The sequence below is a fragment of the Staurois parvus genome, unplaced genomic scaffold (genome assembly GCF_062004578.1).
Source record: "Staurois parvus isolate SC_StPar_1 unplaced genomic scaffold, SC_StPar_1.0 ptg000058l, whole genome shotgun sequence".
Classification (NCBI taxonomy): domain Eukaryota; kingdom Metazoa; phylum Chordata; class Amphibia; order Anura; family Ranidae; genus Staurois; species Staurois parvus.
The window spans coordinates 14,078,681-14,094,608 of record NW_028317854.1 but is presented as its reverse complement, the minus strand read 5'-3'; the positions used below and the strand labels follow the sequence as shown (position 1 = coordinate 14,094,608).

Here is a 15,928-nt window from a genome sequence, read left to right as displayed (position 1 = left end):
ATTGCGCTCTTATTGCTGTGCACTGCTAGAGTCACAAGTCCATTTACACAGAGATTAGAACCTGTTACTAGCACAAACTTACGAATACAAAACTGTCAGGACTCGAGTGCATATACTTCACAGCTCTTGACTGAGTACTTTTATGGTTATGTTTTTATTACCAAATGCTATTTCAATTAAACCATGGTTACCATTAGTTGTACTGACAATGGTTAAAAGCTGGAAAATACATTAAGATTGTATATTTCTGTAAGTCAGCTTTCTGTAAATGTCATTGGTAACTAAAACATGGGGAAATGTTTGCCATGGCTCTATCCACTACCCTTGAATGAGGAATAATTTTTTTTTTAGTTTTTGAATTTATGCTAAAAAAATTAATATGTAGGGTTTTGCATTTTTTTGGCCACTTTATAATTAGCTGACCAGTTATCTTGTGGAATTAAGCACAACACCTCTTTCTATATTTTTTTTATTATGGCATCCTTTTTTATGATTTACAGGGACATGAGTATTCATGTTGGAATTAGTAAGTCAGCGATGACTAGTTAAAGCATCTGAGAACCCTTATCAGTGCCATTTCTGGGTGTCACCAGTAATCCAGTGATGTAGGCATGCCTGTGCTGGCCAGTGCCCAACAATCCCCTTCTGCTGATGCAACACAAGATAGTTGACTCTAGACTAAGTGTCATCTAACCATAAATTTAGGTGAATTAAAGGGCTTAGCAATTAGTTAGAGGGGTTGTGCGTTTAGGGTAGCATAGAATTCAGCTTTAAATTTGAATTTTTTGTTTCAAGTTTCTTACTTGTGAGCATTTCAGCTGTGTATAAAGCAATTTACTATTTGTTCTGATAACCACTGTCACTGGGATGATAAGTGAGAAAAAATTAATTTTACAGTTGTTACTAGATGAGGGAGTGAGGGAAAACTGGTGTGCTGGTAACAACTGTCCACAGAGGACTTCCTTTACTTTACCTCTCTCACTTCCTGTTGTGTTGTGAGATGAGAAGTGAAGGAAAATTTCCCAGTGGGGCACATATTTTATCTATTTCCTGCTCTAAGCAACATGAAAAGGGCATACCAGACCACTGCAGAGAAACCACTGCTTACACTTAGATTTTTGCACTCCTTCTGTGCAGCATGCTACCCAGGGTGAGAACTTTTGTGCTGCTTCTGGAACTGAATTAAGGAAAATGCTTCCATTTTACATTTACATTTTCACATAAGACATATCAAAAGTAGAGCTTTATTTCACCCTCAAAGTATCTCAAGTATTTCATTTTTAAGTTATCTGTAAAAAATTGTGGGGATCAATAGGCCCTTGTCAGCACCTGTGGTAGTGAGCCCTTTTAGATAGTCAACTTGGGGTTCCCCAGGGCTCGGAGTCTAAGCCCCAGCCTGCTTCTTCATCAGAGCCCCTGATAGTGGGGATGGACTTGCAGCAAGCTGAGACCAGGTCACAGCTCCCAGGTACGCCCAGCTGAGGATGAGGACACCGCTCGTGGGAGCAGAGTACAATGGGAGGAGACAAACAGAAATCAGATAGACTAGCCGAGGTCAGGACTTGCGAAAAACGAGCACAGTCAGAGAACAAAGCCGGGGTCGGTACATGAGTAGTCAATGTAGGATACAGGCAATAACAACACACAGGAGCTCCGACAACTAGGAAGTTGCTCAGGCAAAGTGGCCTAGACTGAGCATGTCTTATATAGGCAGGCAAACAAGGAGGCGGTCCAGGAAGTGATGGAAGGGAAGGAAATAAAACCCAGAGAACAGCAGACGATGCCCATAGGTGAGCACAGACAAACACACATGTGAAAGGGATCAGGAACAGCACTGCAGCAAGGAGGTAAGAACACAAACAAGAAACTTCAGGCTAACTTGTCACAGCCCTTTTGTATGTTCATTTTAAGAAGATGTGACACTGTGGCCCATCTATTTTGGGAATGTACAGCTTACTCAGTAGCTAAAGTGATTATGATGTAATAAACACTCAAAATGCCTAGATAAAGTCCCTGAAGGAAACCTGTATGATTGCTGACCTGTTGTCATTGGCTTCAGTACTTTCTGAGTCACTGATTTGGAACCAGTATGCATATCAGGATAGAGTGAACTCATACTTCTCATTTGCATAATTGTTGTAGGTTAGTGACTTGGAAAGTACTGAAGTTTTTGGATCAGAATAATAGCAATTCACAAATGAGAGGTCAGCTATAGATAAAAAAATTATTATTTTTAGAAGGAAAGGTCAACAATGGCAATACTTATTCAGTACATTGCTTTAAAGCTAAATGTCAGGCAGATATTAAAACAGAAACAATTACAGTTAAAGTGGAACTTTACCCATAACAACTTGATAAAAAATAACGTTCTTTAGCAAGGAACATGTATTCCACATTAATAATTATGCTAACAAATTTAGTGTGTGCTGTAAACTGTCTCAAGCCTTGGTCCTGTTTCTTCTTGCTGGCGGTTGCCATTTTGCTGAAACCCAGAGCCCTGAAACAGCAGTGAATCCTAAGGTAGAACTAAACCCATCAATTTAACTGTTTCAAAAAGCAGTTACTTTCCTGGAATGCTGAGATTGCTAACTGTCACATTTGCTTGTCCGCAAACTGTCAAACCATCAAATGGCTGGTTTGGCAGTTGAGGATCAAACAGAAGCAGATTCCTTGGCTGTAAAGGATAGGAGAGTTTAATAAGACCAGAGACTGAACACATGATAAACAAAAAAATTAATAATAAATACCAGAGATGGTTATTGTGGATGGCTGCTGCCCTTTATTATTGGTATAAACAAGTCCAATAAACATAATACATACTAAAATAGTTCAGCCATTAAAGCTTTAAATATGGTTAGACAAACAAACCAACATTCCCCTCAACTGAAAAGAACAAGGCCACACAACAAATGACTGCAACAAAACAAGGGGGGGAGGGGGGCGGAGGGGTGCTTCTTCTCTTGCTGCTACTGCTGTTGTTCTGACAATGGTTTACAATCTTTTCTCTTCTCATAGGTTCTTCAAATCACCTGTCCAATGTAGAAGATTCTAGAAAATTTAAATGGAGTTAACAACATGTAAGTACTATTCAAAAAAAATTAACTGCCTCTTTGTGTCATTCCTGGTCCCATAGGCAGGGGTCGCTATTGTTGCTAGAACTAGAAACTGAACACAAAATAAATAAAAATATTAATAATAAATACCAGAAACTGTTATTGTGGATTAAATGGCCCTTTAATACTGGTATAAACAAGTTCAATAATATAAATAAATTACTTATGTATGACAAGCTTAAATACTTATAAAGCACCAACAACCAATACCATTTACATACTAAAGTAATTCAGCCATTAAAAGCTCGAACTATGGTTAAAGAAATAAACCAACATTCCCCACCCACCAGGCTCTACTTAAGGAGGCAGCCCACACTGGCCACTACCTACTTACCACAAGATTGTAGGTCAAGGTTGAAAATATCCAGCCCTATATCCGAAAGGTGAACCAGATCAGGGCAGTACAATCCAGGCAAACCTCTCTCAAGATCAAGATGACAGAAGAGAGCCTGTTAACAGAGGGAATAAATTTATCTACCATTCTGAATTTTCTACAAATGTTGCAAATCAGCATTAACCAACCAACACAATCTGGGAACAATTTCAAAGAAAACAGAAACAGTAATAGGCAAGACTAAACGGAGCTGTAAAAAAATCAAGATTAATTTGAGCAAATAAATCCAAAGTCTTATGAAAACCTAAATCGTTACCAACTAAATGAATAATAAGTACACCAGGATGTGGCTATAAGGAAAACAACCAAGATAAATTGGAGCGTAGTTCAAACTAAGACATACCCCCATGGCCACACCAAAAAAGACAAAAAGAAGAACAGTCAAATCCTAAATTAGGTCCATAAACTCTCCACGAAGCCCAGATTTCTGCCCAGTGAATAAATGAGTATCCAACAATTCAGATTATGCATAGAGGACTTAGAATTAGAAAAAAACATAAATTAGGCCAAATATAAGCCAAATAACAATCTGGTTTCCAACCACCTCAAACCTTAATATCCTATGCAGACATGCCCAGCCTGGCAGCTTCCGTTGCAGCGCCAATGCAGAAAGAATGACTAGTAATATGCAAATGCCCCAAACCCATATGGCAAAATCATTTCTTCAAAACAGATGCAAATTGGAATTGGGTAAGAGGCAGACCCGATTGATGGACCAAAAACTGCATCACTCCTGGCGGATTCAGAGAAAAATAGTGTGACAACAAAGTAAAAGCACAAACTGCAGAACTAGTGGCATGGCAGATAGTGATCCAATGTCTTCTGCCCAACTGGTCAGTTTTACATAATAAAATTTGTACAAAATCAGGTCCCAGAAAAATGTCTGAACATAATAAACCACCGCCGCAGATGGAAGATTTAGGCAACACTTCAGAAATACAAACAGAGGCTACGAAACCTGAAAGAGTAGGGCTACCTCAGAGGAAAAACAAGCATATAAAGTAGTCTATAATAAATGATGTAACAAAGGGAAAGTAACCAGAACATGAGTATCCCTACAGAAAAGACACTTATAATATCATTTAAGGGCCTGTCATACCAATAAAAACTGGGAACAAGGAGGAAACCCCTGCAAGTTCATAAAAAAGGAAACAACCGCTAAAATTTTAACAAAATGGAAATAGGAGTACCCATGCTGCATCAGGTATTCAAGATAATAAGCAACAAAACTTTCGGAAAAACAAAAAGATGATAAACCTACAGAGTGCATGAAACCACACCAAAAAGACCACGTGGCATTTGTAATTCACCCACATGGATGAAGCCAAAGAATTCTTGATGGAAGCCTGGACAGACGTCAAACTATGGACCACAAGTGGCAAGGACAGCCATGGGCATCGGCATCCGGGACTAAGGCTTGAAACCTATCCACCTGAAAACGGGACAAGAAATTGGCAACAACATTAGTGTAACCCGGTATATATTTAACCTTTATCCATAAATTAAGAGCTAAACATTTAAAAAACAAATGTCTAGGGATGGCCAAAACTGTAAGGGATTTAGAAGAAATACAATCAATAGCGAAAGCCACCTGTTTGTTATCTGAATTAAATAAGAAACAGGAATTTCTAAGATTTTTACCCCAAAGTTCCAAAGCAACTAAAATTGGGAAAAATTCAAGGAAGGCAATATTTTTTGTCAAACCCTATTCGAACCAAACTGCAGGCCAAGGGGTGGCAGACCAATAACCTTGCTAAAAGGCACCATAACCCAATGCCACAGCTGCATCCGTGAATAAAGAAATAGCAGATGCATCTTGAAAAGGTGTTTGCCAAAAGGAACAGCCATTGAAAAATTAAATTTAAAACCGGACAGCGATCTGTATATATCCTTTTAGAAAACACCCACACAATTGGAATAACACAGTTAGCAAAGACTAGGAGTCCCAATAATGACTGCAAAGTGCATACCGTCACCTTAGGTTTGGAAAGAACAAACTGAACCAAATATTATAAACAATCCAGTTTAGTAGGAGGCAAGTGGAATTCCATGAGTTCAGTGTCAATCTTAACTCCCAAAAACTCAATGCTGGTTGTCGGCCAAACAGATTTCTCAGATACAAACAGAACCCCGAAATGCCTGCAAATCAGGCAAAATGCAGTGTATAAATACAGGCACTCGGAACAACCAACTGGACCAAAAATAGGAAATCATGCAGGTAATGCAATAGTTTAACAGATCCCATCATAAAAGAAACAGTTCATTCCAGGAAGGAAGAGAATGACTCAAAATAACTGCAAGATAAAGAACAGCCCATGGGCAGGCATTTGTTGAAGTAATATGCTCCATTAAAATAAAAACCAAGGGAGTTGAAAGTCGAGGGATGAATAGGCAATAAGCGGAATGCTGACTTAATATCCGTTTTGGCTAGCAAGACGGATCTACCTAGCCAATGTATCTTAACCACTACATCATCGAAAGAAGTGTAAGTAACAGAGCATAAAGTTGGATCAATTGCATCATTGAGTGATAACCCTGATGGAAAATAAAAGTGATGAATTGGATCCCTTTTTGGGAACCAAACCTAAAGGCGAGACCCTGAAATTAGCAAGGAGGGTTCAAGAAAGGGCCTGCAACTCTGCCTTCACTAATTACTCTAAAAATAATTTATGCAACTATAGAAGGAGAATAACTGACAGATGCAAGCTTCTCAAAAAACAGGCATCCAGGGCCAGTGAAAATCAGCAATCTGAAACCGAAAGAAAAACCATCAAAAAGCAATTCAGCTTTTTGACAGTTTGGCCAAATGCTGAGAAATGGCAGCTTGACGGCCAACTTCTAGTTGCTTCTAGAACAAAAATTATTCTTGGAAAGGGACACAGGGTGTGCTCCAGCACAAGAGGCACATTCATGTTTATAATGGCAAGAATTAGGCCACTTACATTGACCCTCATTAAATCTAAAACATAAGCCTTTCTTAAATGGGGTCTGTTGAGAAGACTGAGTGGGCAAAGACATCTTTCATGGAATAAGGAGGTTCAGCCACAATCCCACATCCTTGTCACCCTATTTCAAATTTTTATGTACTGCAAGTTTTTGTCTAAAAGACTCATCATAACAAAACCACGACAAACCGAAAGAGTTTTTATAAGCCTCAAGGATGATTTCTAGGTGCTGAAACATGCCACTGCACTTTTCAGGATGTGTTTTGCCTATAACTCTAGCAAAAATACAAAAAGACTTTAAGCCAATGGTTAAAATTACCCTGGACAGACTTACGCCTATCATCCTCCAATTTTTCTATGTCTTTTTTTTTCCCGAATGATTATCCTTAAAAGAAGGGAGAAGTGAAAGTCAACATAATCACCTCCCCAAATGGTTTCCTTAATGGAAGACGGTAAATGGAAACCCAAAGGGGACAGTTCATCGGCCAAGGCCTCCTTAAGACAAACTTCAGGAACTGAAGGAGGCGTAGGCTGAACAGTAGACTCAACCAAATTAACTTCAACGAGTGAGCCGAGGGGTAATGGTTAAAATTTCCTGTTGTGTCGGGCAAAATATCAGGAAAACATTTTTTAAAGCTGTCCGCCAACATCGCGAAAGAAGACAACAAGTGAATTAAAGAACTCAATTGTTCAGACTCACCAACAGGCGTAATCTGAGACTCTGGAAATACGTTAGGCAATGCTGATCCAGGAGCCTCATCTGTGACAGGCTGCAAAACTGGCACTGCATCTGTAATAGGGGCTACAGAAAGAGAAACAGCATCACTGTTAGGGTTAACAAATACAGCAGGTGCAGCTAAAGGCAGAAAAGGAGTAATATAGGATGGCAATGACAGAGATAAGGGGTTAAGTGTGAAACCTTCTGCAACAGAAGGGGTGTGTTAGACAGAAAAGTAGTAGAAGGTAGGAGAAAAGGAGAATTCGGTAACAAATTGGTAGCGATGGGGAAAGCGCTAAACCACACATCCTGTACTGCTGGGGGATCAGATAAAACAGACTGTGATGGAGGGGCAGGGACAGAAATATTACACTTAATTGTAATTGTAATTCGATTTGGCAAACTGACTTAATCCTCTTTGGCTGCTCACTGCCAGTTGCTACTGCGTGCGTGCTGGCATGGGCATGGAGATCCCAGTCCTAAACAGAGGTGGACAGGGCCAAAGATGATGCCATCACAGGCAGAGCCAAAGGATTGCCAGCTGAGAAGACTGCCTGAGAAGCTTCAGGTGGATGGACCATATGAAGAACAGAAAGAGGAAGGGAAAGGATAGTTGGAGGATCAATGGAAGGGGCAAGATGATGTGGAAGAGAAAGAAGAGAAGAGGATGGGAAAGAAGAGCCAGATGGAGGTACAGAAGAAAAGCAGAAACGCATCCAGGCATCCCCATCTGGAACAGCAGCCCGCTCCATCATACTGCGCAGCAAAAAATCCATCAGTGAGAAGCTGCTTATACTGGCTACAGGCTGCAGGCATGTGTTTTGTAACTCCTTTGGTTTTACGTATTGGATTTAATAAATAATTTTAAAACATACTACACTATGAGTATTTTCACTCCTTACACCTGGCACTGAGTTCCCATACCTCAGCCCCAGCATTTTTAGGTTCTCTGTGTGGATCCAAGGAGCAGTGCGATCCGACCAGGCCAGTATTGTCTTACCACCGAAGGACCATCTGGGTACTATAAAGCAGCGCCTACATGGGACCCCGGCTATATGAAACCTGTACATGCGCATTGTAATTGCGCTTCTGGTAAGCAGGCAATTTATTCATTCCTGGGATTGGATTACACCTATACTCCCTGCGAGTCCCCCACCATTGAACTGTTTATCATCATTTTTAACATTCTTATATCTGATGATCGTGTACATGTTAATTGCTATTTGGACATTGTTTGTTTGTAGCGCTGCACTTATATTGTCTCTATTTTGGTTGGAAGGGCTTGTAGTTCCTTTTTGTGCATTTGCCTCTCACTGGAGTGCGCTCACTTTTTCTTATTTCACACATCAGTGAGAACAGTCACAGGAGATGCTTCTTCTCCCGCTGCTGCCATTGTTCTGACAGCAGTTAACAATCTTTTCTCTTCTCATAGGTTCTTCAAATCACCTGATCAACGTAGAAGATTCCAGAAAGTTTTAATAAAGTTAACAACAGGTAAGTAACATTCAAATTAAATTAACTGCCTCTTTGTGTCATTCCTGGTCCCATAAGCAAGTAGCTTCCCCTAGAAAATGAAGGGGAGAGAACAATATCCTTGGACAACTTGCCAGCCAGCTTGCCAACAACCTAATTAACCTGTCTAACAGTATGCATTTATAACAGGGGTTTAGTTAGCACACATTTGCAAATACATACATAAGCCACAGAGCCATGTCACGGCACCCTGATAATCTGTGGTCCTAACTCTACAATTTCTGAGAGCCCCCATAGTAGAGGCACATGTATTTAATGGATAGATCAAGGGCAGGTGGACCTGAGGGAGCCCACCCCTCTTAAAGGCAAAGGAGTGCACAGGACCCTAGCATATAGCACAATGGCAGCCAGGGCATCCTAGTGCACCCACGTACCTAAACTCCAACATGCAAATAAAAAGATGGCCACCGCCCAAGTCTATAACTGGCTTATATAGCAAGGACACATAAACAGGCATCACATAGCAAATGAAGGGGAGAGAACAATGTTCTTGGACAACTTGCCAGCCCGCTATATAAGCCAGTTATAGACTTTTTTATTTGCAGGTAGCTTCCCCTGCCTTTCATTCTGCTTTAAGGCTGTCACAGATTCAGCAGTACCTAAAAATGCCTAAAAATGGAGAGCAACTGAACATGTGCAGAGCAGGGTGAGACAGTGTTATACGGAGAGCACTATGTTGTGGCCTTTCTGTTTCATGGGTTCTTTACCAATTGATGATTGAGTGTAAATGACAGAGGAATATTGAGGTATTCTGAAGGAGAAGCGAAGAGTTTGATCCAGAAAAAGGTGGTCACTGAGAATGTCCTAATGAGCGTTTTTTATTTATATATGAAGTGAACAGGTATTAGACCTGTTTGGTGGAGGTGCACATATCACTGGAGAAGGAATTGAAGATATTTCTTTTTCACCAAATATCCCACTGAGTTGTTTTTTGGACTTTTCCTTTGCTGTGGACTGTATGTTTGGGATATTTATTTTATGTACTAATTTGGATCCATTGTTTACATTTGTATACTATGATAGTTAAAAGGTTGTGTTGCACTAAGTTTGTATAATGAACCATCGATTTAACAGTTACTTTCCTGGAATGCTGAGATTGCTAACTGTCACATTTGCTTGTGTCCTCAAACTGTCAAACCATCAAATGGCTGGTTTGGCACTTGGAAATCAAACAAAAGCAGATTCCTTGGCTGTAAAGGATAGGAGAGTTTAACTGTGCTTTAAGGCTGTCAGCAGATTGACCTCTACAGATTCAGCAGTGCCTAAAAATGCCAAAAACCTGACAGCAACTGAGCATGTGCAGAGCAGAGTGAGACAGTGTATTACTGGATTTTAAACAGTATAGACACTTATTTGGTAATGTTTTACATAGCCGTACCTGCAAAAAGGGCCAGCCTGAAGTTATCTAGCAGGACATAATTTTTTGACTAAAGCTCCACTTTAAGTGTTTACTAAATTAAAGTGATATTTAAGGCAGTTTAAACAAAAACTTGTCATATTTACCTGCTCTGTGCAGTGGTTTTGCACAGAGCAGCCGCAATCCTCCTCTTCTCGGTTCTCCCCGTCAGCACTCCTGCCCCCTACGTCATGCTGAGTGCCCCCAGAGCAAGCAGTTTGCTTTGGCGGCACCTGAACAGGCTCATTCCTGAGCAGCTGCTCTGCGCATCCATTTACACACTGAGCCATGGCTTGGCCCCACCCCTCTCACCTCAATGGCTGTAATTGACAGCAGTGGGAGCCAGAGGAGGAGAGTCCCCAGAGAGGCTCTCATGCACATTGCTGGATCGTGATGGGACTCAGGTAAGTATTAGGGGGACTGGGAGGGCTGATGCATACAAAAGTTTTGAAACCTTGAGCCTTTACAACCGCTTTAATTAAAAGTATTTGGATTAATTTTAAATGAAACTAGTATACCTGAATTTAATTTGATTTAATAATATTGTAATCCCTTATACAGCAAGGAAGGCTGTGGAAGGACACATATTAGGGGCCAATTAGGTGTGCTACATGCACATGTGCTGAGGAAACCCCTGCTGACATGGGGACAGAGAACAGACAAATGACCACATAAGTCTGCTGGTGCCAATTCACTGTTCAATTGCACAAGTTGGGTGCAGGGAGGTGACCTAGCTGCATTAAAAAACTGTGGTTGAGGGGAGTCAGGTCGAAGAACTGGTTGCACTTTTTGGCAGGGCTGTGTAAATCCTAGTACTGATTGAACAGAAATACATATTTTTGATGGTGTATTTTTTTTTGTCTGGAGTTTAACCACTTGCCCGCTACATACTGCTACAGGGCGGCAGACCTGTGCAAAATCACCGTATATATACGTGATTTTGCATTTCCGATGGCGGCTTCAGCTGTCGATCAGCAGGTCCCGGGCGGTGATTCCCCGCCAGGACCCAGTGATTGCCAAGTATCACTGAGGGAGAGGTCTGTATGTAAACAATACAAAACAATACACATCTTTCCCCTGTCAGCTCCTGCACACTGCATTGTATTGCTCTGCATAGCAGAGCAATACAAAGCAATGTGCTTACACTGTAGAATAGCACAAAGCAAACAGTTAACCCTTTGATGTTAATCCCTTCCTGCCCAGTGTCATTAGTACAGTGTCAGTGCTTTTGTGCTTTTTATTAGCACTGATCACTGTATTTGTGTCACTGGGGATGTCAGTCACAGTTATTCAGTTCTCACCCAGAGTCAGAATGCCTGCCGCAGTTCCGCTATAAGTTGCTGATCGCCGCCATTACTAGTATATATATATATATATATATATATATATATATATATATAAAAATCAATTCAGTATATGTATATACCGCCATTTGTAGACGCCATAACTTTCATGTAAACCAATTAATTTACATATACTGGGATTTTTGTTTAGCAAAGACATGTAGCAGAATACGTTTTGGCCTAAGTTTATGACGAAATTTGATTTTTAAAATTTTTTTACTGGACATGTTTAATAGCAAAAAGTCAAAAATATTGTTTTTTCTCAAAATTGTCAGTTTTATTTTGTTTATAGCGCAAAAAATAAAAACGCAGAGGCGATCAAATACCACCAAAATAAAGCTCCATTTGTGAGAAAACAAGGACATAAATTTCATTTGGGTGCAGTGTTGTATGACCACGCAATTGTCAGTTACGCAGTGCCGTATCGCAAAAAATGGCCTGGTCAGGAAGGGGGGTAAATCCTCTGGAGGCCAAGTGGTTAAAGGAGCCTCATTAGGTTTGGTAAATACCCCCAGGACACAGTGCACATAGCACTTGTCCCAATTAAAATCTGTGGAGGGGTTTCTAGGTTGCATAGTCGGATAGCTTGCCCCCCTCCCCTATACTACCTGAACATGCTGGAGCAAGGAGATGGACTTCTGAGTGACAGCACACAGAGGAGGAGGAATCAGTACATACACAGAGCACACAGTGCATGCAGAGCCTCTGCCCTCCTGTACATCTGCTCCCATTTCACTGTGAAAAAACTGAGCCCCCAATCTCCTGCAACTGCTACCTACTAGAAAGCAGCACTGTCATTTACAAAAGCACATGGCAACAGAAACGTAAGCCAGCAGCGCTGCTCACCAGCCGCTGTCATTCACAACACAAACTGCCACTGTAGTCATCTCCAACCGCGGGAGGTTGTAGGCTCAGTATTTTTACAGTACAAAGAAAGCAGAGGAAGAATGGGGCTAAACAGCAAGGAAGGCTGCAGAACAGAGACAGGGCTGTGGCTTTTGTGCTGCCTGCACCTCCCACCATAGGAACACCCACAATTTGGGCTTTTGAAAGAATTGGAGCTACAGACAACATTAACAGGAATAAAAATGACATTTTATTTCTAAACCACATCAGAGATTTTAACAGGAACAAATGTTGTGTGCCCTGGGTCCCCTGGGCGATTTAACAAGTACTTTTTAACTTCAGATGAGAGTTCTTTGTTAAAGTTGCATATAACACATTGGTTTCAAAGACATACAGTATCAGTGCAATGATTGTAACCAAAACAGGATTTCAGAAACATAGAAAAAAGGGATTAGGGATTAGCCATAAATGTGTTTAGGACTGCAATGCAATTGAGTGCATACCAGAATAACCATTCAGATAAAAATCTAATTTATTGGGGCTACTTTAGAAACGGGAGCTATCATTTAGCACATGCTGCAGGAAACATATGTTCTATTTTTATTTTATTGAAATTCTAGGCCTACATGTTTGTTCTACAGCTACAAAGGGAAGGCAGCAGCAGAGTTATTTTAAGTCAACTTAATTGAAGTTGAATTGAATGTAATCTCACATTTGTTCTCCATGCAGTAATAACGTGTATGTCACATAGCTTTGTCTAACTGGTGCTCATCACGCATACGGTAGTTTGGAGCTGAGAACTTAATTAAATGAAGATTCCTCTGTTGTCCCTCAAGCTATGCTTGCAGTATTTGACCAAGAGTTATTTTTCCAGGTAGAAATCTGGGTTGCTTTTTTCAGAAGTGTGGCCTTCCTTGAAGAAACACCAAAAGTGAGATAATCCTTGTGTAAGGAATCACTAAGTATGGTGTGCTTAATCCAGTCCCAGTGTAAAACTGTTGACATTTATACTTTTTTTCTATCATTATGTGACTGGGCCTGTTTTTTGCTGGATTAGGCACAAATCTCCTACACAGCACATTTGGCATGTTACAAGTAGTTTAACTTCATTAATAATGTATGAGGGAATTCTAATGTGTGGCAGGGAAAAAAAAAACAAGACTATTTTATGGTTACCAAATCCTTTAGAACAGTTGATTAGTTAACATCTGATGTTCTATTTTAAATCCTACGTTTTTTCATTTAATTGTAATCATATTAGTAAATAAATGTTTTTACATTTCTAGGCATTTTTTAAAATATTTTAACACTTTTTATACAGGACAACATCAATTACTGTATTTATTTACTTTACGCATACATATAAAAAAGCAGGAATAAATGTGTTTTTTTTTTCAGGAGGACAACCCTGGTGAAGAAAAAGTAATTAAATCCAAGAAGATAGAACAAGATACACTTTTCACCTGCCTAATAATAATGATCATAATTATTATATATTAAAGAGATATATTATTATTAGTAGTATCATTACTACTATTATTATTATTATTATACACACACATAGAATCAAAATCATTTTATGTTAGGACATAAAGAAAGCAACAAATTAAGGTGTCAGATTTATGGATTTGATAATAGAATAAAAAAAAAATCAAAGGGTTAGTCTATCTAAAACTAATATTTTAGTTTTGCTCAGATGCTGGCAAGTTGCATCAACCACCACCAGATTCTGTTCTATATGCCTGCTACAAGCTATAATTACCGGATAAGGTGGACAGCATTCGTTTTATTTTATTTTTTTTATTTTTCAGGTATTACCCAAAACTAGGAATCTGATAGGGATAGCTCATCACCAAACTTCTTTGTAAAATGAAAGGTCAGTGGGAGATTCATCCCACATGTCCACATCCTTCCTAAACGAAATTGCAGTTTTTTGTGAACTGCCTTTTTAAAATTAATCTGTGAAATGCTCCACTTTTCCTTTAAAATATTAATAACATTTCTAACTGTTGAGAAATAACATATAAAAACAAAAAAGGCAGTATGCAATGTCTGAAAAATATACTTATAAGCAGTATGAAATAAAGCAGTTGACAGCTTCAGCAGTTGACAGATCAGTTCATAACTTGTAGAAAAGTAATATTAAAAAAAACAATCAAAATCTGGCTAAAGTGTGCTCCAACAGTCAGGAGTGGCACTGTGCTCCAACAGTCAGTAGTACAAAACAGTAATTTTATTACTGTAAGTAAAATTCTCAATAACTGAATTTATCTTTGTTTAATTAATGTGTTTTTTTATGGACATGATCTGTACTTTTCATATCTGCTGTACAAGCCAGTTTGTAATGTAATGTCCCTAAATATTGCCTTGCCGTATCATGTGCAGTAAGCTATGATTTTCTAGAACTTGCAAAATTTACATTGCCTGCAAACACAGCAATCAATTTACAGGAAGAAATGAAATTTCCATCTTAGTTCAATGCTGGAACTCATAATGTGATTACAGTAGAGACAGCATTTTTCTTAACACTGTTAAATGAGGACTATTAGAATGGCTTGTTTTTGTTTACAAATAGTAGCCAGCAAAATTCTGTAATTATGGTGTCCTTTTACGAAACTGAGATCAGCAGCGATCCTAAGGATCATTGCTGATCTGAGATCATTAGTGGTTTAGGAAACAGAGATGATCAGCGGGGAACATGTTCTCCGCTGATCATCTCAGCACACAGAGAATCTGTCAGAAATGGCCAGTGTATGAAGGAGCAATGTCAGCCCTTCACTAGCGATCTGTGTGAAAATTCTCCCACCAGATTCTCCAGCCCGGAGATATTTTTTATATAAAACCTTTTTTCTTTTGTAGTTTTGGTGCTTATAAAGTCCCTTTTTCTTCTCTGTAAATAATCTGTTTACTTTCCAAGGAATTTTCATAATAAAAAGGTGAAATGAACATATCAGATTGCTTGGTAATTTTCTGCTGTTAACTTGAAAATGGATAAACTAAATTATTATTATTGATAAAAAGTAATTGTGCATCACACACATGTTGAATATTTGCTGTATTTAAATTTTTATCCATATAATGTCAATTCTTTTTTGCTTCCTGGGTAATAAGTTAAATGTATATCTCATAACAGTGAGAAAACTGTGCTACAGATAATGCAAAACAGTGGTCAATGATTAGTACTTTTTTGCGCTTTACACTTAACATCACATTTGTGCTGTTCCAGAAACAGCTGGGAGGACTTTTTTCAACAAAGCTGAGTGTCAGATAATCCTGATGAGATTCTACAGCCACATCTTTTGTAATTATGTCACACTTGGCTTTAATGGAATAATTCAAACTGAAAAAAAGCTTTGATCCCTTTGGAGGCTCTTTCGTCTAGATTGACTTTGCAAAGAGATCTCAAGATTTTCTGTTACAAGATCTACTTGTTCCCTGCAGGATACATTGCTCCGAAATTATGGGAAATGCAAGCTATTTATTTGGGGCACATAAACATTTGCTAAGGTGAACCCTGCATGGTTGAATTCAGTTTTATTTATACTAAAAATAGCAGTGTAAATTGTATAATTGATACCAAGGAATAATCTTGAAATATTTTGTATTTGACTATTGGGCCACACATCATCATCATCATCAC

At 39.2% G+C, this 15,928-nt stretch overlaps 1 long non-coding RNA gene across 1 annotated transcript; it reads right to left on the bottom strand.

The window, feature by feature from the left end:
• Positions 1-2,814: 2,814 nt before the first annotated feature.
• Positions 2,815-4,939, bottom strand: LOC149469899 (uncharacterized). Its single transcript, XR_016311491.1, has 3 exons — positions 4,822-4,939; positions 3,448-3,562; positions 2,815-3,048 (listed from the first exon to the last, which is right to left on the bottom strand). It is a non-coding gene; the product is annotated as an uncharacterized LOC149469899 (long non-coding RNA).
• Between the last annotated feature and the right edge of the window lie 10,989 nt (positions 4,940-15,928).